This window comes from Cetorhinus maximus, chromosome 2, assembly GCF_964194155.1.
Source record: "Cetorhinus maximus chromosome 2, sCetMax3.hap1.1, whole genome shotgun sequence".
NCBI classification, from domain to species: domain Eukaryota; kingdom Metazoa; phylum Chordata; class Chondrichthyes; order Lamniformes; family Cetorhinidae; genus Cetorhinus; species Cetorhinus maximus.
The window spans coordinates 30,030,761-30,042,474 of NC_135880.1; the positions used below are offsets into that span (position 1 = coordinate 30,030,761).

At 44.1% G+C, this 11,714-nt stretch overlaps 1 pseudogene; it reads right to left on the minus strand.

Annotated features, from left to right (window-relative positions):
- Positions 1–784: 784 nt before the first annotated feature.
- LOC144671818 (small nucleolar RNA U3) lies at positions 785–976 on the minus strand (annotated as a pseudogene).
- Between the last annotated feature and the right edge of the window lie 10,738 nt (positions 977–11,714).

An 11,714-nucleotide genomic window follows, 5' to 3' on the forward strand; every position in this document is an offset into this window, starting at 1 on the left:
TGAAGGGACCGAAGGAATGGCTGCTAAATCTGCTGATGACACAAAGATAGGTAGGAATGTAAGCTGTGAAGAGGACACTAGGAGGCTACAAAGGGATGTAGATAGGTTAAGTGAGTGGGCAAAACCTGGCAAATGGGCTATAATGTGGGAAAGTGGGAAATATCCATTTTTTCAGGACAAATAAAAAAAAAGCATATTATCTAAATGGTGAGAGATTGCAGAGCCCTGAGATCCAGGGGGATCTAGATTCCCTAGTTCATGAATCACAAAAGGCTAGTGTGCAGCAGGTGCAGCAAGTAATTAGGAAAGCTAGTAAAGTGCAATAATTTATTGTGAGGGGAATTGAATACAAAAGTAGGGAGGTTATGCTTCAGTTACACAGGGCATTGGTGAGACCACATCTGGTGTACTGTGTACAGTATTTCACCTTATGTAAGGAAGGATGTAATGCGTTGGAAGCAGCTCAGAGAATGTTTACTAAACTAATACCTGGATTGGGTGAATTACCTTATGAGGAAAGATTGGACAGTCTGGGCTTGTAACTGCTCGAGTTTAGAAGAGTAAGACGCAACTTGATTATAAGATCCTGAGGGGCCTTGACAGGGTTGATGTGGAGAGGATGTTTTCTCTTGTGGGAGAATCTAGTACTAGGGGCCGTTGTTTAAAAATAAGGGGTCACCCATTTAGGACAGAGATGAGGAGAAATTTTTTCTCTCAGAGGGTTGTGAGTCTTTGGAATTCTTCTTCTCAAAAGGCGGTGCGAGCAGAGTCTTTGAATATTTTTACTCAGACTGTGTTATCACCCTCCAGTTCTCCACACGAGAGGGAAGGGACTGTCACCAATAACAGAGAGCAGCTGCCAGAAGCAACACGCAAATGCTTGCTTCCTGCTCAGAATAGAAGACTATAAATCCTCCTCGTGGTTTGTGGCTCTTGAAAAAACTATAAAAATGATCCCTATGAGGCAGAAGTAGATGGATTCTTGATAAGCAAAGGGGGTAAAGGGTTATCAGGGGTAGGGAATGTGGAGTTGAGGTTACAATCAGATCAGCCATGATCTTATTGAATGGCAGAGCAGGCTTGAAGGGCTGAGTGGCCTACTCCTGCTCCTAATTCGTATGTTCGTATGCCGCGGCAACTACAACAACTTGAATTTATGTAGCACCTTTACATAGAATTTCATGCAGCAAAGAAACTGGTCACTCAGTCCAAGTAGTCTGTGCTGGTGTTTACATTCTGCATGAGTGTTCTCCCATTCTCAGCTTTTTAGCATATCTTTCCGGTTCTTTTTTCTCTCACGCACTCATCAAGTTCCTGTTCAAAAGCATATACGATTCATTAACTAACTTTAAAGAATCTGCAACTGATTTCCACTACATCCTTAAAGCTTTGGGAGAAGTAGCTGTACCTTTGAAAATCTGCCCTAGAGATTCTGCTTTTAAGGATAGCTTCCTGCATCTGCATGCGATGGTTCTGTTTGGAAATTTACTGGGTGTCTGCAGCAGATGACACTAGAGAGCCTCAATCAACTCGTATTGTAGTGAGCTCCACATTCTTAACCACTCTCTGCTTAAAGAAATTTCTCCTTATTTGCCGGTTGGATTTATATCCTTTCTGTTCTACAACATCTCAAGGCAATTCCCAAGAGTGGTACCAAACAAAATTGAGCCACATAAGAAGCTATTAGGACAGGTGATCCAGGTCTTGGTTTTAAGGATCACCATAAAGGAGGAGAGGTAGAGACAAGGAGAAGCTTAGGGGAGAGAGTTCCAGAGTTTATTGCCTATAGGCAGCTGGAGAAATGGCCACCAATGGTGGAGCAAAGGGAGTCGGAATGCACAAGAGGCCAGAAAGAGAGTAACTGTAGAACAGTTTGAGTGTACCTGAAATCAGAACACAGTCTTAGCAATTACTTGTGTCGTTGTTTTATTTGAAGAATAAGAAATCATTTGGACTTTACACTAAAGGGAAGCTGGAAGATAAAAGTTGCTGCCATTGATGGAGGATTACCCAGCAACACTGTTCATCAGCTATTAGAAGTAAGTTTCTATCTTGCTGCAGTGCTTTCTCTGTACTCTTAGCATTTTGAATTTTGGATTTGAAAGCTGAGCAGAGCAGTTGATGTGTGTTCAAAATGATGGGGAACATTTCTTTGGTGACTATGGGCAGGATCTTTAGGTCGGTGAGTGGGGGGCAGGGCCTGCTCGTTGACACGTAAAATGATGTGGGATGATGTCACAGAATCACAGTGCAGAAGAGGCCCTTCGGCCCATCGAGTCTGCACCGACACATGAGAAGCACCTGACCTACCTACCTAATCCCATTTACCAGCACTTGGCCCATAGCCTTGAATGTTATGATGTGCCAAGTGCTCATCCAGGTACTTTTTAAAGGATGTGAGGCAACCCACCTCCACCACCCTCCCAGGCAGTGCATTCCAGACCATCACCACCCTCTGGGTAAAAAAGGTTTTCCTCACATCCCCATAAACCTCCTGCCCCTCACCTTGAACTTATGCCCCCTTGTCACTGACCCTTCAACTAAGGGGAACAGCTGCTCCCTATCCACCCTGTCCATACCCCTCATAATCTTGTACACCTCGATCAGGTCATCCCTCAGTCCGCTCTGCTCCAACGAAAACAACCCAAGTCTATCCAACCTCTCTTCATAACTTAAATGTTTCATTCCAAGCAACATCCTGGTGAATCTCCTCTGCACCCCACTCCAGTGCAATCACATCCTTCCTATAATGTGGTGACCAGAACTGCACACAGTACTCCAGCTGTGGCCTCACTAAGGTCTATACAACTCCAACATGACCTCCCTACTTTTGTAATCTATGCCTCGATTGATAAAGGCAAGTGTCCCAAATGCCTTTTTCACCACCCCACTAACATGCCCCTCTGCCTTCAGAGATCTATGGATGCACACGCCAAGGTCCTTTGTTCCTCAGAACTTCCTAGTGTCATGCCATTCATTGAATACTTCCTTGTCAAATTACTCCTTCCAAAGTGTTATCACCTCACACTTTACAGGGTTAAATTCCATCTGCCACTTATCTGCCCATTTGACCATCCCGTCTATATCTTCCTGTAGCCCAAGACACTCAACCTCACTGTTAACCACCCAGCCAATCTTTGTGTCATCCGCAAGCTTACTAATCCTACCCCCCACATAGTCATCCATGTCATTTATATAAATGACAAATAATAGGGGACCGAGCACAGATCCCTGTGGTACACCACTGGACACTGGCTTCCAGTCACTAAAGCATCCTTCTGTCATCACCCTCTGCCTCCTACAGCTAAGCCAATTTTGAATCCACCTTATCAAATTACCCTGTATCCCATGTGCATTTGCTTTCTTTATAAGCCTCCCATGTGGGACCTTGTCAAAGGCTTTGCTGAAATCCATATAAACTACATCAACTGCACTACACCTGGTCACCTCCTCAAAAAATTCAATCAAATTTGTTAGGCATGACCTCCCTCTGACAAAGCCATGCTGACTGTCCCTGATCAAACCTTGCCTCTCCAAGTGGAGATAGATACACTCCTTCAGAACTTTCTCCAATAGTTTCCCTACCACTGATGTGAGACTCACTGGCCTGTAGTTCCCTGGTTTATCTCTACAACCCTTCTTAAATAGCAGAACCACATTAGCTGTTCTCCAGTCCTTTGGCACCTCCCCGTGGCCAGAGAGGAATTAAAAATATTTGTCAGAGCCCCTGCGATCTCCTCCCTTGCCTCCCTCAGCAGTCTGGGACACAAATCATCCGGACCTGGAGATCTGTTAAGCCTGCCAACACCTCCAATACCTTGTCACTCCCTATATCAATTTGCTTAAGAACCTCGCAGTCTCTCTCCCCGAGTTCGATACCTTCATCCTCATTCTCTTAGGTGAAGACAGATGTGAAGTATTCATTCAACACTCTAGCGATGTCCTCTAGCTCCACCTGTAGGTACCAACATGTACCATGACTTCTGCCTTATTACCCTCCCCCTTTAGGATGCCCTGCAACCGTTCAGTGACATCCCAGACCCTGGCAACAGGGAGGCAACACACCATCCTGGAGTCATGTTGATGGCCACAGTAGTGCCTATCTGTTCCCTTGACTATAGAATCCCCTATTACTATTGCTCTTCCTCCCTTCCTCCCCTCCTATACAGACAGGCTGCTTGTGGTGCCAGAGCTTGGCTCTGTCTGCACTCCCTGGAGGAACCAGTGCCCTCATCAGCCTCCAAAACGGAATACCGATTTGCGAGCGGGACCCCAGGGGACTCCTGAACTACCTGCCTGTTTCTCTTGGGCTGCCTGGTGGTCACCCATTCCCTTCCTTCCTCAAGTCCCTTCAGCTGCGGTGTGACCACCGCTCTAACCGTGTTATCCACGATGCTCTCAGACTCGCGGATGCTCCACAGTGTCCCCAGCCGCCGTTCCAGCTCTGAAACCTGAGCTTCTGGGAGCTGCAGCTGGACACACTTCCTGCACACATGCTGGTCCTGGGCTCTGGAAATGTCCCCAACTTCCCACATGGAGCATGAGGAGCACCCCATGGCTATGACCACTCCTGCCATGACTTATCCCTTTAAATTAAACCTTTTAAGTCAATTACTCTAGGGCCCTTCTTTCCTGATCCTCATTACTGTAGAATATACAAACTGTAAAACACAAAAGGCCTTAAACTATAAGCAATTAAAGTTGTAAATACCTTACCCAATACTTACCAGTGATTCCTTCCTCTTGTAGTCTCTACTGCTGCAGCATGCTCTGAAGATTTAAGAAGTTGGATAGCAAGGAAAAAATGCAAAGAGCACCTCGTCCCCTATGCACTGAATTCCCACTTTGCACCAAATTGCCAATACCCATTCTGGCTGTGCCCCACTCAGGATGCGCTCTCTCTCTCCTGTTCATGCGCAAGCACACTGTAGTGTGCTTTTAGATAGTCAGTCGGAGCTCCTGATGTCACCCCACATCATCTCCATTTTCAGGTCGGCGGGGGCGCAGCCAAATCAGCTGTGCGCCCGCCGACCTGTCAACGGCCTATTGAGGCCATTTAAAAAGTCATTAATCTAATCAATGGACCTGCCCGTCCAACCTTAGGGTTGGCGGGTAGGCTGGGAGGCCTGGTGGGCTTCAGAAAAAGCATGAAACCTCATCCACCTTATATGAGGAGACAAAAATCCACAGCTCCACAATCCCGGCATAAATGACCTTCCACACTGATCCCCATCCCCAAGTTGTGCGCACAGAATTTGAAGGACCCAGGAGGCTGCCCATGTAACTAGGAGCACATTTCAGACACCCAGGTAAGTAACTTTGGCCCCTTCCTATTTGTCATCTACTTGCTGCCCCTCAATGACACCATCCAAAAACACATAAGGTTCCGCACGTACACTGACAGCACCCTACCACCTCTCCACTATCTGGTTTGTCAAGTGGCTTGCCTGACGCTCAATCCTGGTTAAACAGACATTCCCTGCAACTAAATATTGGAAAGGCCAGTTTTCAGTCCCCACCACAAACTCCATTCCTTTGCCAGGAACTCAAACCCTCTCCCTCTCTCCATAATATCAACTGTCTCCACCATTGCCGCAGCTCACCTGCTGCTGAAGCCCTCATCCGTGTGTTTACTACCTCTAAACGTTACTATCTCAATGCTCTCCTGGCCAGCCTTCCATCTTCCACCCTCTATAAACTCGAGCTCATCCAAAACTCTACAGCCTGCGTCCCAACATGCCTCATGTCCCTTTCACCCAACACCCTGCTCACTGACTTACCTCGATTCCTGATCTGATAACATCCTTATTTCAAATGCCTCCATGGCCTCTTGCCTCTCTATCTGTGTAACCTTGCCCCTAACAGCTAGTCCCTTTGGAATCCATACCTCTCAGCCTTCTCTTTCCCAGTGAGAACATACTCAATTTACATTACCAATATGACCAAGGAGTCCAGGAATCTTGACCAGGAAGTGGGCACTGGGGCCTACCCCACTTCAGAGGTGCCCCCAAAATCTCCTTAAGTAAGAGGGCCAAAACGTTGCCAGAAATTATCTTTGTTCTTCAAAGATCCAAGTCATGTTACAGGCCTGGATCCCCAGTTGGGCCCCACATCTAAGGTGGGCCAGTACATCAGATTTTATTCAGTATACTGCCAAGGAGGGGCATTCTGGCCTCAGAGTTCCTGCCCCCAGCCACACCTCCTTCTAGGTCTTGATTTTAGTGGGTGAAGGCTCCGCCCCTTACAAGGACCCACAGATGAAATGAGGTCCTGCTCTGCCTAGTGCAGAGGAGAGCTTCTCCAATTGCTATTCAAACGAATCTTAAGCTTCTACTCAGTTCTCAAATTGTCTGATTAGAGGCCAAGATTCCTACGCAGAACATAAGTTTAAAAAATGTACATTATTTGAATAAAAACTTTGGTGCAATTGGTGTAGAGATTTGTTCTGTACTTTGTTACGACTGGGCCCCTGGCGAGGTTCCCCCAGTTTGTTATGATCCCGGACGAGGTACCCCAAATTGTTGTGCTCCTTGGCGAGGAGGGCTGAACTTGCTCCCACTCTTTATTCAGCCCACTCGGTTGGTCGCAACAAGGTTAATTTAAAAAGGGTCCCTTCCCTCGTGGATACCTTCTATCAGTCCAAATGTATTTATTTTTAAAAAGGACCCAATTTAACCAAGCTTTCTCGAGTTAAAGAGTGAGTTTATCCGTCACTAAAACATGAGAAAAAAAAACGCAACACACATACACACAGATTAGAAATGAGAATTGAGTCCAGAAATAAATGTTAAAAAGATATATGAATCAGTCTTTGGCTGGTCCATGAAGAGTAGATGATGAAATGATGCAGCCGTTAAGTTGGATGATTCCGATAGAGCTGACTTTGGGAAGTTGAGCAGTTGAGTTGGAGATCCTTGGTTCTGCATGTTAGCTGAAAGGAGTTGTCCTGTTTCCTTTTTGACTGTGACTTTGCTGACTTGTGACTTGCTTCCAACAATCAGAGAGAGAGGACTTTTTTTACCTGAAAGCACAGGGATGTCTAGTTGATGTTCTTCAGCTGTGCCCTTCACAGCATGTCCTTGCACACTAGACCTGGAACACCAAAACTAACACACAGAGTCCAGAGGGCTGCAGTTGGCTTTTAACCTCTTTTCTTGTATATTCCTGGATGGGAAACAACAAACATGCCTTTCGCCCAACATGCTTTCTTTTCAACTCACGTCATGTCCACAGTCTGGGATATACCTCACAGGAGATGGTTTCTGCTAAGATGGTAATCAGTCTTCATTATCTCCGCAACCACAGGAGCTTAATTTTTGCATCGCATCTTTTCCTTTGATGTCCCTCTGTCTGAAGTAGGGGGTGTCACACATTTTAGATGCAACATTCTGTTCTCTCTGGATGAGTTGGTCAAGTAATCTACATAGGAATTTTCCAGCAAGTGGCTACTTTACAGCCTCAGCCAGCTTTTGCTTGTAGGTCCTTTTTTAAAAGAAAGCACATGTCTTACTTAAAAGTCCAATATGTCCGCAAGTAATTCAGGGCTGTGGTCCGCTGTCATGGCAACTTAACCAATGTTGTTATGATGGTAAAGTATCATTTGCCACGTGTAACTAATAGAAACTTTTCTCTTCAGGTTTTTGTTGTTGATGGGAGCAGTAAGCTACAACTGGTTTTTGACAGTCTGCCAGGAAGTGTGCTCCTCAATGAGAAAAAAATACTGAGGTAGGCCAGAGTTACTAGATCTATGTATTAAAATTGTTTGATAACTCTGGAGAATGGAGAGCTGCACTGATTATTCAGTTGCGGCTGGTACAGTAGGTGTCCATCTGTGCGAGTTTGGCCTTGCTTGATCTGAATTCATGTCCAACACTACCACGGCCACTTCCGCCCAACTGCACATAATTGTGCCGGCATCTTATGGTTTTGTTCTGTGCTAGGTTAGGACAAACCTAGGGATGTTGATGGTAGAAAATCAGAACACTATGGCAGATGGAGTATAATGTGGGAAAATGAAGTTGTTCACACTGGCAGGGAGAATAAAAAAGCAGAGTATTACTTAGATGGAGAACAGCTGCAGAATTCCGAGCTGCAGAAGGATCTAGGTGTTCTAGTGCATGAGTCACAAAAAGTTTGTATGTAGGTACAGCAAGTGATTAAGAAGGCTAATGGAATGCTATCCTTTATTATGAGAGAAATTGAACATAACAGTTAGTACATTATGCTTCAGTTATACAGGGCATTGGTGAGACCGCACCTCGAATACTTTGTGTATTTTTGGTCTCCTTATTTAAGGAAGGATATAAATGCATTGAAGGTGGTTCAAAGGATGTTTATTAGATTGATACCTGGAATAAGTGGGTTGTCGTATGAGGAAAGGCTGGACAGGCTGGGTTTGTTTCCGCTGGAGTTTAGAAGAGTGAAGAGTGACTTGATGGAAGTATATAAGATCCTGAACGGTCTCAACAAGGTGGACGTGGAAAGGATGTTTCCTCTTGTGGGTGAGTCCAAAACTAGGGGGCACTGTTCTAAAATGAGGGGTCGCCCTTTTAGGATAGAGATGAGGAGAAATATTTTCTCTCAGAGGGTTGTGCGACTTTGGAACTCTCTGCCTCAGAAGTGGAGGCAGAGTCATTGAATATTTTTAAGGTGGAGGTAGATAGATTCTTGTTAGGCAAGGAAATCAAAGGTTATCGGGCATAGATGGGAATGTGGAAATCGAAATACAAACAGATCAGCCATGATCTTAGTGACAGGCAGAGCATGCTCGAGGGGCTGAATGGCCTACTTCTGTTCCTATTTGATATCTTCGTATGTTCGTATGTTTGAAATCTGAAATAAGAACGGAAAATGCTGGAAATATTCAGCAGGTCAGGCAGCATCTGTGGGTAGAGAAACAGAGTTAACATTTCAGGTCTTTGATCCTTCATCAGAGCTGGGAAAAGCTAGAGATGTAATAGGTTATGAGCATTGGGTTGGTGGGACAAGGACAAAAGGAAGGTCTGAGACAGGGTGAAAGATTGGAGAGATTGAATGAAAGAAGAGTTAGAGCCAAAGGGAAAGGTGATGGAGCAAGAAAAAAACAAAGAAACAAAAGATGTACCTAGAGCAGATGTGCTGTTGACTGAAAGCAAGAAAGAAGGGAAAAAGCAAAACATGCAAAGAAAAGAAAACAAAATGGGCGCCAAGATTATGGTCTGAAATTGTTGAGCTCAATGTTGATTCCGTAAGGCTACAAAGAACCTAATCCAAAGGTGTTGCTCCTCAAGCTTACATTGAGCTTCCCTGGAACAGTGCAGTAGGCTGAGGACAGATGTTGATAGTGGAGTCTGAAAGCTGACTTGAAAAACATTGAAGGTGAAGTATGAAGAACAAAGATTTCTGGAGTGCTGGGGTAAAGTAAAGGTGGGTCACTCTTGCCTCTAAGACAGGGAGCTGTTTATCCAAGTCTCATCCTCGATTTGAGCCTATAATTCAGACTGACAGTTCTGTGCAATTTGACAGAGTGCTACCTTTTTGAAGTTAATCTTTCAGATGAGGTGTTAAATGGCAGCTGTGTTTGGCAATGCAATTTTTTTAAAGAGCAGGGAGCTATCCCATGCAGAACTCATCCATCACCAACAAAACGGATGAGCAGTCATTTATTTTATTGCTGTTTATAGGACCTTGAAGTGTGCAAATTGACTAGTTTTGTGTACCTGAAGCACAACAGTGATTCCTTGACTATGAAACACCTTGAGGCATTCCATAGGGATAAAAACAAAAAGCTAAAAGCTACTGCGGATGCTGGAAATCCAAAACAAAAACAGAATTACCTGGAAAAACTCAGCAGGTCTGGCAGCATCGGCGGAGAAGAAATCAGTTGACGTTTCGAGTCCTCACGACCCTTCGGCAGAACTGAGTAGGCTCAGTTCTGCCGAAGGGTCGTGAGGACTCGAAACGTTAACTGATTTCTTCTCCGCCGATGCTGCCAGACCTGCTGAGTTTTTCCAGGTAATTCTGTTTTTGTTGAGGCATTCCATGGTTGTGACTGGCACTGTAGAAATACATGTTCCTTTTTAAATGCTGTTAGTAAATGAATTAGACCTGCCTGTTAACAATTAATTGTATTTAAATAAAATGTCTACTGTGAGGTGGTACATTTTGGTAGGAAAGATATGATTAGACAGTATAAAATAAAGGGAGAGTCTCTAAAGGAGGTGCAGGAACAGAGGGACATATACAGAGTGTATACGCACATATTTCATTGAAGATGGAAGGGCATGTTGAGAGAGCCATTAATAAAGCATATAGTATCTTAGGATTTATTTATAGGGGCATTGAGTAGAAGAGTAAGGAGGTCATGTTGAACTTGTATAAGACACTAGTTAGGCTTCATCTGGAGTACTTCGTCCAGTTCTGGGCGCCATGTTTGAGGAAGGATGTAAAGGCATTAGAGAGAGTACAGAGGAGATTCACAAGAATGATTCCCGGGATGAAGAACTGCAGCTGTGAGGATAGATTGGAGAGGTTGGTACTGTTTTCCTTGGAGAAAAGAAGGCTGAGAGGAGACTCGATTGAGGTATTCAAGATCCTGAGGGGTATGGATGGGGCAAATAATGAGAAACTGTTCCCACTCAAGAGAACATCAAGAACTAGAGGGCACAGATTAAAATAATTTGCTAAAGGAGTAAATGTGATGTGAGGAAATTTTTTTTCACCCAGAGGGTGGTTGGAGTCTGCAACAAACTTCCTGAAAGGGTGGTGGAGGCAGGTTCGATTGAGGTATTCAAAAGGGAATTGGATTGCTACCTGAAAAGAGAGAATGTGCAGGGTTAGGGGAAAAGGCAGGGGAATGGGACTAGTTGGAGTGCTCTTTTGGAGAGCCAGTGCAGTCTCGATAGGCAGAATGGCCTCCTTCTGCACTGTAAAGACACTGTGATACTGTAATTCCTTTCACAGTTGATAAATGTTGCTCTCTACCTGTCTGGTTACTTTGCATTGGAGATTACATCATTTTCGGATTTAAAAACTGAAAAAGTATAACCCATTATTGTACAACATTATATTTCCCCCAATAGATTAAACAATGTTTGCTCTGTTGCAGTATTTTAGAAGCGGCTGTACCTGGAACCAATGTGATTGTATCAAAAATTTCACCAGCCATCAAGAACACAAACTTAAAAGGGTAGGTAGATTATAAAGGTTTCTAACAGACGTCAGTAATGCTTTTATTTTCCTCTGGGGATGAAACATCTGCATCAATTCAAATTGGGATACTCCTAATAAAAATTCAGATCCAGCCTAGATTAGTTGAACTTGGGATGGGCCTGCCCCCTTAAAAATATTGGCATGAACCAGTTGTGCGTTTGCATTTTATTAGAACTTTTTGACTTTGAGGCCAGGAATTTCCTCAGGGCTGCTCCTGCCCATTTTCTGAGGAATATCCAACAAAGTGAGTGAATATCTTGCACACAGTTTAGAATTAATTCAAAATGTGTACTATTTAAATATTTATTGTGTTTGACAGTCTATATATGAAACAATACCAGTATATTGTCAAATGTTATATTAATGCATGTCAGGATGAATTCCTTACACAGAATCGGTGAATGCATAAAAATAGAGAACATTAGTGAAATAATAAGGTCAGCATTTCTTTGTCTGGCTCCTGAAAAATGGGAGCTATACACTGTTTAGATCAATGCTAACCCTTTGTTCCTATTTTCCTCCTG